This window comes from Cricetulus griseus, chromosome 3 (assembly GCF_003668045.3).
Source record: "Cricetulus griseus strain 17A/GY chromosome 3, alternate assembly CriGri-PICRH-1.0, whole genome shotgun sequence".
NCBI lineage: Eukaryota > Metazoa > Chordata > Mammalia > Rodentia > Cricetidae > Cricetulus > Cricetulus griseus.
The window spans coordinates 22,831,431-22,843,580 of NC_048596.1; the positions used below are offsets into that span (position 1 = coordinate 22,831,431).

General features: G+C 41.2%; 1 pseudogene; it reads right to left on the reverse strand.

Annotated features, from left to right (window-relative positions):
* The window catches only part of LOC100757012, a 30,503-nt pseudogene that overhangs the window by 17,921 nt on the left and 432 nt on the right, over nt 1-12,150 (reverse strand).

A 12,150-nucleotide genomic window follows, 5' to 3' on the forward strand; every position in this document is an offset into this window, starting at 1 on the left:
TTCCTGGCCTAGGCCGCCAGCCTGGTGGAGCCCACAGGCTGTCCCAAATGGAGCCTAGGTTTTTAATATCCCACTCCTGACAAGAAAGTGTTCAACATCCTTAGCCATCATGGAAATGCAAATCAAAACAACTCTGAGATACCATCTTACTCCTGTAAGAATGGCTAAAATCAAAAACACCAATGACAGTTTATACTGGAGAGGATGTGGAGAAAGAGGAACACTCCTCTATTGCTGGTGGGAATCCAAACTTTTACATCTACTTTGGAAATCAGTATGGTGGTTTCTCAGGAAAATGGGATTCAGGCTTCCTCAAGATCCAGCAATTCCACTCTTAGGCATATACCCAAAGGATGCACATTAATATCACAAGGACATCTGATCAACTATGTTCATAGCAGCATTATTTGTAATAGCCAGAACCTGGAATCACCTTAAATGCCCCTCAACCAAAGAATGGATAAAGAAAATGTGATACATTTACGAAATGGAGTACTACTCAACAGATAAAAACAATGACATCTCAAAATTCGCAGGCAAATGGATGGAACTAGACGAAACCATTCTGAGTGAGGTGACCCGGACACAGAAAGAAAAATACAGTATGTACTCACATAGAGCAAAGGATAACCAGCCTACAATCCACAACCCCAGAGAAGCTAGGAAACAAGGAAGTACCTAAGAGAGATATATGGACCCCAGAGAAGGGGAAAGGGGCAAGGTCTCATGAGAAAATTGGGAGCATGAGGGAGGGGAAGGAAGGTAGGAGAAAGAAGAGGGGAGAAGGGGAGAGGGAAGGAGAACATGAGGGATCCAGAAGGTCAAGTTGGGGGAAGGACAGAGAAGGAGAGCAAGAAAAAAGATACGTTAATAGAAGGAGCCATTATGGGCTTAATGAAAAATCTGGCACTAGGGATATCTCCAAGGTTCCACAAGGATGAACCTAACTAAGAATCTAAGCAATAGCCGGGCATTGGTGGTGCACGCCTTTAATCCCAGCACTCGGCAGGCAGAGGCAGGCGGATCTCTGTGAGTTCAAGGCCAGCCTGGTCTCCAGAGCAAGTGCCATGATAGGCTTCAAAGCTACACAAGAGAAACCCTGTCTCAAAAAAAAAAAAGAATCTAAGCAATAGTGGAGAGGCTACCTTAAATGCCCTTCCCCTACAATGAGATTGATAACTACCTTAAATGCCATCCTAGAGCCTTCATCAAGTAACTGATGGAAGCAGAAGCAATTCACAGCTAATCATTGAACTGAACTCCTGGTATCCAATTGTAGAGAGGGAGGAGGGATGAGCAAAGGAGTCAAGACCATGGTGGGGAAACCCATAGAAACTTGCTGACCTGAGCAAGTAGGTGCTCAAGGACCCCAGTCTGACAGCTGGGGAACCATCATAAGAATAAATCAGGCCCCCTAAATGTGGGTATAAATTGGGGGACCTAGGCAATCTATGGGGCCTCTGGTAGTGGAAATAGTATTTATCCCTACTGCACAAATGGGCTTTGGGACCCCATTCCCTGTGAAGGGATACTCTCTCAGCCTAGATACATGGGGCAGGGCCTAGGTCCCGCCCTAAATAATGTCAGACTTTGATGATCCCCCATGGGAGGCCTCACCCTCCCTGAGTCGTGAATGGGTGGGATGAGGGGTTGATGGGTGAATGGGAGGATGGGAAGTAGAGGGAACTGGGATTGGTATGTAAAATTAGATTTTTTTTTAATTTAAAAAAAGGTTAAAAAAAAAACTAGGGTGGCACAACCAAACATTAGGCAGAGCTAGGGCAACTCCACATAAAAGGGAGAGGAAGGTGTGTAAGAGCCAAAGGACCTAGCACATCAGGAGAATGTGGCCACCAAATCAAGTAAAAAGAGTTCATAGGAACTCACAGGGCCTATATAGATCTGAGCCAGATCTTCCCATATATTTTATGCTTGTGTAGCTTGGTAGTCTTGTGGGAGTCCCAACAGTGGGAGTAGGGGGTGACACTGGCTCTTTTGCCTGCTCTTGTAGCCCTTTTCCTCCTACTGGGTTGCCTCTTCCAGCCTTGATATCAGAGTTTGTGCCTAGTCTTATTGTAATTGGTTAAGTCACATTTGGTTGATATTCCTGGGACGTCTGCTCTTTTCTGAAGGGAAGTAAAGGAAAAGGGAGGGAAAGGCCACGCATGTAGTGGGGAGACAATGGGAGGAGTGAAGGAGGGGTAATGCTGAAGGTGGTCAGGATGTAATGTAAAAGAGAATAATTTAAAAAAAAAAAAACTTGGGTGAACTTGAGGAGGAACATTTCAGTTCACATGACTGTACAAAGGGAAGTGCTGATAGAGAGAGACTGTACTAAACTGATCATATGGACAGACATAAGCATCTCTCTCCAACATCCAAGACAATAATGTTTCCATGCATCCACTCTCTCTTTTTTACATACAACTGTGAACTACTGAAAGGCCATGATTCACCTGCAGGAGGTAAACTAAGAGGTCAAGGAAGTTCAGTCCATGAGTCACTCCCTGATACTTCTACTACTAATGGCTGGCCTCAGTAATAAAATCATGTTTTATAACCAGGAAGGGCTCAAAGATATCATGAAACTCAATTCCGAATTTAGTGGACAAATACTCATACACAACAGTGGTCAAATGACTGCTATAAGATCACATAACTATCTTCTATACAGAGTGTTGCCAACTTGATAGACGGTGATGTCATTGAACATGACAGCCCAACAGATTTATGTTTTATACACTCCAAATCCAGATCATCTAAATATCCTGACTCTCATTACTTTCTCAGCTAGAGACCCAGCTTCAGCTGGCCTCTGAGTCTTTGGTCTGGAACCCCTAGTACTCAGGTTCTTGTCAGCATCTGGCTGCAGTCAACATGAATTATACAGTGGAGTTTCAGCTGACAAAGCAGAAGGTTGACTCACCAGAATGAATGCATTTTGGTGGAGATAAACCCAGTCACAAAATGCTGGGCCCACCACCTTTTGTACAACAGCTGTTCTTACAGTAACCTCTTGTGAAGCCATAAGCACTCTCTTTCTCTAAACAGCACTTGCACCAAAAGATTTAGCAGTGTATAGGCTATTGGGCACAGTTTTCCCATTACTACCATATTGGGTCACCTCCCTTGACTCTGTGGGACCTCCAGTGAGCAATGTAGTCAAGCAGTCAATAACGTTGGTTCCCACAGTCTCATCTCCGCTCCATTCCCTGAGATAAGCTTAGAAGCCAGCTCCCTGCAATTATCTTCTATTTGGCAGGACATTTGGTCAGCAGAGGAGTCCTTCATATGGATCACATTTCAGGCCTTCAAGGAGTATGGCACCTCTGACTTTGTTTGACTCATAAGTCCTTCCTGATAAAAAGACTGGATGTCCCAAAATCACCCACTGCAGATTTGGGAAAGTGCTAACCTGTGTATATAAGCTGGAAACTTCACAGCACAGAAAAAAGAATAAAGAACATGATCTGACCAGCACATGTGTGAACTCTTCCATACTTCTTAGACTAGAAATTTTCTTTTCTTTTCTTTTCTTTTGGTTTCTTTGACACAGGGTTTCTCTGTATTGCTTTGGAGCCTGGCCTGTAACTCGCTCTGTAGACCAGGCTGGCCTCGAACTCACAGAGATCCACCTGCCTCTGCCTCCTGAGTGCTGGGATTAAAGGTGTGTGCCACCACTGACCAGCCGGACTAGAAATTTTCTAAGTCCTTTCGCTACACCAAGGCAACTGACCACCTGAACTGTGCCAGGGAGTCGGTAGAGCTGGACTCTGCTGGCCTTCAACAGCATCTGTACTCCTATTCTCTGTCTCATTAAATTTGCCCATCAAGTTAAGAAAAGTCTGATCTTTATAATCAAAACGTTTCTGGGAAATAATGGAGCAGATGACATTGGAGAGAGCACAGCTCAGGATGAAAGTGGGATCATAGGGTGCTCCTGGGGAAATGGGAGATATTAAAAATAGCTGTTAATACATGTACATGAAAGACTCTTTGACATCATATTGGGGTAATTTCAGAAACTCTAAGTTGTCAAGTTCCTAGAAATTCTCTATCAGGCAGAACCTCAGCATATGGAGAACCAGCACACTGCTTTTCTCTCAAACCTGATTTAATAACTCCTTCTAACCTTGTTTCAGGATGGGTATCCAAACACTATGTTAATGTTACTGCCCTTATTTACACATTGGGCCCAAGTGACTTCTTTGGCAAGCAAAAGAAGAACGGTGTAAAAGAGACACATTTTAAAATAGGTATTAAAATAGACCTGGGCATGGTAGTGTACACCTGTAATCCTAGCACTCACAAGGAACAGGAGACCTGAGAGTTCTCTACCAGTCTGAAAGTTCTAGGCCAGTCCTAACTACACAAGACTTTTGTCTAAAAGGGGGGAAAAGGAAGAAAGAAGAAAAAAGAGAGAGAGAAAAATTTAAAGACCTGAAGAATTCCACCTCTCTAGAGAGCTTGCAGACAATGGAATGTTAGTATAGGAGGGAAGGAAATAGCGGTGACAGTCTTTAACACAGAGGATAGTGAGGGAATTGCAAATAGAACCAGCAGGGAGGAAGACCTAAAACAGAAAGATTATAGGAAATGAATGCATTTAGTAGGACAAATGTAAAAAGCTGTAAAAAAGAAAATTAAAAAAAATCATTATTTTGGGGGAGCTAGAGAGATGGTTCAGCAGTTCAGGGGACTGGCTGTTCTTACAGAAGACCTGAGTTCAGTTCCCAGCACCCACATGGCAGCTTTAACTGTCTCTATCTGTATTTCCATAGGACTCGACTCCCTATCTGGTGTGCAGATGTACACACAGACAAAACACCCACACACATAAACAAATCAATAATAATAAATAAATAACAGTATTTTAATCAATAAAAATACATACAACCTGACCTGGTGATGCAGGCAGGTAACCCTAGCTACTCAGGAAGTTGAAGCAGAACTATTGCCTGAGCTACATTGAGTTTGACATAATCCTGGGCCTGTTAGAGAGACCCTATCTCAAAATAAAACATGAAATCAAAGATTGTAATATAACTCAGTGGTTGAGACTTTCTTAGCAGATGCAAGACCCTACATTCAATCTCCAAAATCATATATTTAAAAGTAAAAAACATACATTACTAGAAGATAGATTTGTTTGCTTAAAATAAGTTAAACTTTTTTAAAATTTCACTATAATTTAAATCATATACAAGTAAAACATGAAGATTAAATTGATAAGTGGTATCCTTTCCTTCTTATTTTAGTGCTGGAAAAAAAAATAGCAAGAATGTCCTATTCTGGAAATAATGTTCATTATCACCAGTCAGATCCCACATTGGCTTGGAAAAGCCTGCCCTCTAGTGGAGGTTTGTGCTATTGCGTGACATAGTCATCAACAGAATACTACAGTGCTTGCTTTTTCTTCTTAAGATTGATTTATATTATGTGTATAAGTGTTTTGTCTGCATACATGTGTGTGCACCATGTGTATGCCTGGTGCCCTTAGAGGTTAGAAAAGGGCATCCTATGCCCTAGAACTGGAGTTACAGATGGTTGTAAACCATGATGGTGTGTTCTGGGAACCAAACCTGGGGGAGGTCCTCTTAAGAGCAGTGAATGCTCATCACTAACAAGCCATCTCTCCAGCCTCTATTCAGTTTTTCATTTTAACAGCACTTCATTCCATTTCATTACTGTACAGAAAAGCAAATTAGTTCAGAGAGAATGTTTTGTGGACAATTCTCAGCAAAATTATTCTAATAAAATTATTAATAAATTTCATTGTGAAAAGTCTACAAGTGCCCATCAGCTATAATTAAGGGTGATGAGCCAAAACATGCACACTACTCACAACAGCAAGGAAATGGAGCCAACAGAAGTGCCCACAAGTAGAGTAACTGAGTTCTATACCCACAATCAAATATTACTGTCTTTAAAATGAATAAAATCCTCTCCTACTACAACGGACATATTAGGGGACGTGACGCTAAGCGAAATAAGCCAGACAAAGAAAACATTACTTCATTCTCTCTTTCATATGGAAACTTAAAAAAAAACAAGTTGATCTTACAGAAAACAAAGTAGATTGGTATTTGCGAGAGGTTAAAAGGGATATGAAGGAGCAATAGAAAAAGACTAGATAACAGGAAATAAATACAGTTACACAGGAGGAATAACATCTAGTTCTCCACAGCACAGCACAGCACAGCACAGCACAGCACAGCACAGTAGCAGTAATTTACATCAATTCACTACATATTTTACAAAGAACTAGAAGGAGTGATTCTAATTCTCCCAAGAAAAAGAATGGACAAATGTCTAAGATGAAATGCTAGTGACTATATATCATTACAAATGATATGCATGTGTCACATTCCTTCTGGACTCTATAAATACATGCAATTACTGTTTGTTAGTTTTAAAGGGTATCTGTGCACAGGTGATGAGGAATTCAACAGAATAAGCCTACTTAGTAGTTGACTATGCCTAAGCCAAGCCCTTTTTCTATTATAATACACCATAACACTGTGGGTTCAGAATTTTTTTTATTTTAGCCTAGGAGAGGAAGAGATAATCATTGGGAATTATTAATTTGAGATTTGCAGTAAGGGGGTTCACAGTGAAAGTTTGATTCTCAATCTTACCCTCTACTTCATTTTGAAGAGACACATTAATATCAAGGGCATTTGGAAATCAAGCTGAAAACCATATTTACTGTGCCAACTAAATCACAGATGAGTAAAGCCAAGAGTGGAAGGTAGGTAAAAATTACCATCAATATTCTAACTCAAAATCCAATTGTTTCAAAATTCAGCCACAATTTTGTTTCATTCAGACACAGTGAGGTTCACAGATCAGATTGCCCTTCAGCAGAGCCCTAGAAGGGACAAGGGCAGTTGCCACAGGAGGGGCCATCCATAGCATGACAGGATGGGTAGATCCCAGAGAAGCCTCTCAGGCCTAGAGCTGATAGGAAAGGGACAGCAGAGAGCCAGGCCTTTGCTGGAATTTATGCAAAGGGATGACTGTGAAAGGAAAGGCAGACTTTGAATCTTAGCATGGGAAAGTTTGACTAACTGCAGAAATCTCTCGACCATGCCTGTGAGGAGTCACTAACTGTCTCATACCTGGCCCTGGATGGATTTGCAGAGAGAACATGGACTTGGAATGTGGGAATTCCCTAAAAAGGGTGGTTGAGGACCATAAGTAGGCCATATTGGATGCTAAAAACAAGCTTTAGGAAAGTATTTGCTATTGTTATCAATTATCTCACCTTGGGAGGGGAAGTCCAAGATGTCAGAGCCTCATAAAATATAGAAAATAAAATTCACAATTAGTACAAAATAGAGGATAATAAGAACTGAAATAGAGCCAAACTATAATTAGGAAAGTTGAGGTTAAGCATTAATAGTAATTGAGATTTAGTTCAATAAATCAATTGAAAACTTCCTTTTTGTAATGTAGATGACTCTTAAAATATGTGGACAATCAAGTGCACAGTGAGTAACATTAAGTAGCTCCAGCTGACATCTTTAAACAGTCAAAAACAGAGAAGCAATCCCAAGCACTAAGGGAGCCTAGGAACTAGACACCATACATAAACACTATTGTTGTGAACACTACAGACATGGATGGACTTTTAAAGAAGCCCAGACATGCCTATCAGGGAGGCTGAAGCCACTAACCAGACCAATGAAGTGGATGCATGCATGGTTTCACATTCCACGGAGTAGTGAGTCACCAGTAATGTCCTCTCACAAACATGCTCTAGTGAAATGTTTTAGAATAGTTAGCCCACAATTATGCTATAAGGGAAACATTGCCAAATGCCTTCTATCTGTATGGCATTGTTTGAAAGTAAAGTTTGGCACAAAATAAAATTTAATGATTTTTGTATCCCTACCCCATATGTACAGACATTATATACAAACACAGAAGGCATTGAGCTACAAAATCTTCCTTAGCTCTCTGTACCAAACCATCCTGCTTGCATAGTGTTGCCAAGCATTTCCCTCAGTGTAAGATCAGGTTACCCCAACAGTGTTACCATGGAGATCACTGGAGAAGCGAGCAATCTGGTCAGTGACACAAAGTGATACCTACCTTTCGTTTTCCTCAATTCCTCCATAAGACACTGTGCTTCCTCTTGTCCATGGTCCTCAAGGCTCCTCTTCCACATCCCAAAGTTCCGCAAGGTCATGATGGAGAAATGTTGGTTCTCCTTCCATTTCGTCCCATTGCTGAAAATGATTCCTACCAGGATGCAAAACCGAACTAGTTAGGAAGACAAGGAGCTGGCACATGGAGCCATCTGGATGGCCTAGAGCTGCTCAACGAGCTCATCTCGTCTCATCTGCATGGCCAAGGACCAACTAAAGCATGCACACATTTGTACTCACTTACCCAAGCCTTTGTAAGCTTTTTCAAGTACTGGGAAATCGCCTCTTTGAGAAAATTCCTCTCCTAGATAAGCAAGTGCCTCCTTTATGACTTCATACCCATGTGTAACGATAAATCTTTCTGTCAAAAGCCGCCTGAGACCCACCGCCACGTGTGAGCTTTACGCCAGCCGCCCGCCTGAGTTAGGGCCCAAATGAATACACAGAAACTTGTATTGGGTTCAAAGCTGCTTGGCCAATGACTAGGACTTCTCATCTACTAGCTCAGTCTTAATTATCATAAATCTATGTTATAAGACTTATCTTATCGGACGCCTTATTGGTGTCCCTCCTTGCCGGTGGCTCACATCCTTCTACTGGAGGAGGTGAACGGGAAAAGGGGACCCTTCCTGTTTCTCCTTCGCTTAAATATGAGTCTCCTTGCTATGTCACTTCCTGCCTGGATCACCACTTCTCTACTACATTTCCCAGAATCCTCTTTGACTCCTAGTCCTGCCTAACTTGCCGTTTCATTGGCCAAGCAGAACTTTATTAAGCAATCAATAAGATAAACATACACAGAAGTACTTCCCCCATCATCTCCTCTTTTTCTATCTAAAATAAAAGGATAACTTATCTTTTATAATAACTGAAGAAAACTATAACCATAATTATCTGTCTTCAACTCTATCAAAGACCACAGAAGGAAAATATATAAACTCTAGAATTGACAGAGACATTTGCTACCTGGACAGTCACCCAAAGTTCCTTTGTAACATTGGGGCATCCATCTTCAGCCCATAGGCCACAGTGTGTCTAGCACACTTCTCCATTTCAACAGGAACCCTTTAGTGCTGTCTTGTTTTGTAAGTTCAGCAGTCACTTTCTTGTGGGTTCTGCATGTCCAGTGTATATAGCAAAAATTGTCCAGGCAAGAGCAGTTTCTTGCCCAAATGGCTAATCTTGCCATGTTGAAAGCAAACTCCATAACGAGTTTCTTCGATGCCCATCCTCCTTTCTGACGTAATTGGTGTGCCAGGAGCAGTTGTGTCTCACTGCCAAACCCTGAAAAAGAAAAACCCTAAACCATTTAAATGACATATTTCTGTAGGTCTTTGAAAGGTTTGAAGAATACCTAACCATCTCAAATACATCTCTGTAAATCTAGAAAACCTAACTAACCTAATTATAAGTTCTGACTATTATAGGTAAAAGATCTGTATAAACACAATACCTAAACAAGAGGAGACATATACCTATCACAAAATTGACCTTAAAGTTGTAACAATAAATGAAAATCTATACCAATGTAAAGTATTAATTCCTATATCCTATTCCCCTTTTTTTCTATAAAAAAATTGACTATGCTCATTATCATTTATAACTAACCCCATTTAAATGAAAACAAACATTTATAAACAATATTTGGGGATTTGGGCGTCGTTCCTTCTAAACTGCTTCCTGCTGATTGGGGGTGATGTTCATATACCATGGGGATCATGATAATACATAGAAACCTAACCAAGTCCTTGTTTTTGTGGTCTGTAAGGCTGTATAGTCTCAGCTTCAGGGGGTCTTGCTTGATCAGACCATATTAGTCTGGAAGGAATCCACAGCTTTTTATTTTCTGTGGAAATATAAGCAAAACCTTTATTTCTAAGTAGCCTGTTCTTAAACTTAAATTTTGAAGTTAGAGCATTTTTAAAATGTATAAGTTGGATTAATTTAGCAGCATTTATAATCAAATGTATTTTAGTAGCAGTAATTCTTTCCTCGGCAATCAAACAATTTAAAGACAACAATATGGCATATAGTATCCAGACTCTCTGTATATTTTCCATCTTTATGTGGCCTTTTATTACTTTATTTTTACTTTCTTTTGTTTCTTTTTTCCCTGAGACAGGGTTTCTCTGTGGAACTGCTTCCTTCTCTCACAAGCCTACATATATTTTTAAACGCAGTGTAAACCTTTAGAGGTTTTTCTTCATCTGGATCTGTCTTTATCATCTTGGGAGTGCCGAGTCTAAACTCCAGAAGTACCAGGATGGCGCGAGCATATGGAAGCTGCTCCAATGCCTCTAAGTGGTCCAACAGGGCAGGCTGTGGCGGCAGGTTTCCCTCTTTGTCTGAGAACCTTGGGACGTGGGGGTTATCCCGCTCATTCCACAGGACCCCACATGGCTACCATCGTCCCATTTCAGCAGGAAGTAACTTAGAAGATGCTATGCCCCCATTCCCCATTATTGTTTATTAGGGTAGTGTATAAGCCTAGTTAGGAATGACCTTCTTATTGTTTAGAGTTGGGATTGGAAGGAGGTGTTCAAGTTAGACACCCTTTCCATATTATTTTAAGGCTTAGCCGAAATAAACATAGATAGGATGTGCAATAGCAGATAATTGTATCTTCTTATATTTCACCTTTATGATTGTTCATTTTAGATGTTTTACACTATTAAGTTTTAATCCTCTTTTAGACTAAAAGGGGAATTGTAGGGAGACACTCTAGCTCCGCCCCAGGTAACCCGGACAGGTGTGACAGAACACGCCCGTGAGGGCCGAGTGAGGGGAAGTCTAAGGTGACATAAAGAAGGCTTAAGGGGTCCGCAGACAAGGGGGCGCTCTCTTCTACTCCCCCTTCTTCTGCTGGCCCTGGTCCCAGCTCCCTCCTCCTCGCTTTGGCCTGCCCTTGACTGGTGTATCCGAATAAAGAAAACCTTGCCCTATTGACTGCTGGTTGATCACTAACACCCATGCAACACCACAGTGGGCTTCATGCCAAAATACAGAGTGAACACAGGGCCATGGACTTTTGAGAACTGGAAAATTGGGGGGAGGGGAATTCAAATAACAGCATAAATAAAATCAGTATGTAGCCTACATATTGTACATGATCTACTGATGTCATCACACTGTTGATGACTGTTTTTGTTTCTATAAAACAGCTTCAAATGTTGCTGGATTTCATACATAAAAAATGATGTTTTTGAGGGCTGGAGAGATGACTCAGAGGTTAAGAGCTCTGGCTGTTCTTCCAGAGGTCCTGAGTTCAATTCCCAGCAACCACATGGTGGCTCACAACCATCTGTAATGAGATCTGGCTCCCTCTTCTGGCCTGCAGGCACACATGCAGACAAAACACTATATACATAATAAATCTTTTTTTTAAAAAATGGTGTTTTGTTATAGCAGCATGTCCCCCATTTGTCAAGAATTTATGAGGGAAATCCTACGTAGACCATCACATCTAAACAACACCTTGAGCTGCACTTATTAATTTTACAGCTAAAGAGACTGAGGTCCAAAGACTTTCAAATTCATCTCAGTATTACATAAGTATAGGACCCCAATTTGAACCCTGCTCAGTGAATTTCTGCTGCCTGTTCAGTCAGTCCCCAAAGTCCACACAGAACAAATATCCAGCTGCTATTGAATTTGCTTCAAGATTTCCTACTAAGATTTTTTCAGGGGATTGATTCTGTGACTAATAATTAGAAATCTACATTTTTTAAGTCTCTTGGGTCTGGGGAGATGGTTCAGCAAATGCTTGCTGTAATGCTTGCTGTGCAATCTGACTTCAGGTCCCAGCATACACATAAAAAGCTGGTGTTCTCAGGTTAATAATCCCAGCCCTGGGGAGGCAGAACCAGGAGGATCCTAGGACTTGAGGTCAGCCAGAAAAGCCAATCACTGAGCTGTAGGTTCAGTGACCTACCTTGCCTCAAAAAACAAGATGGAGCAGCAATTGAGGGCACTCAATTTCAACCTCTGGCCTCTTCAC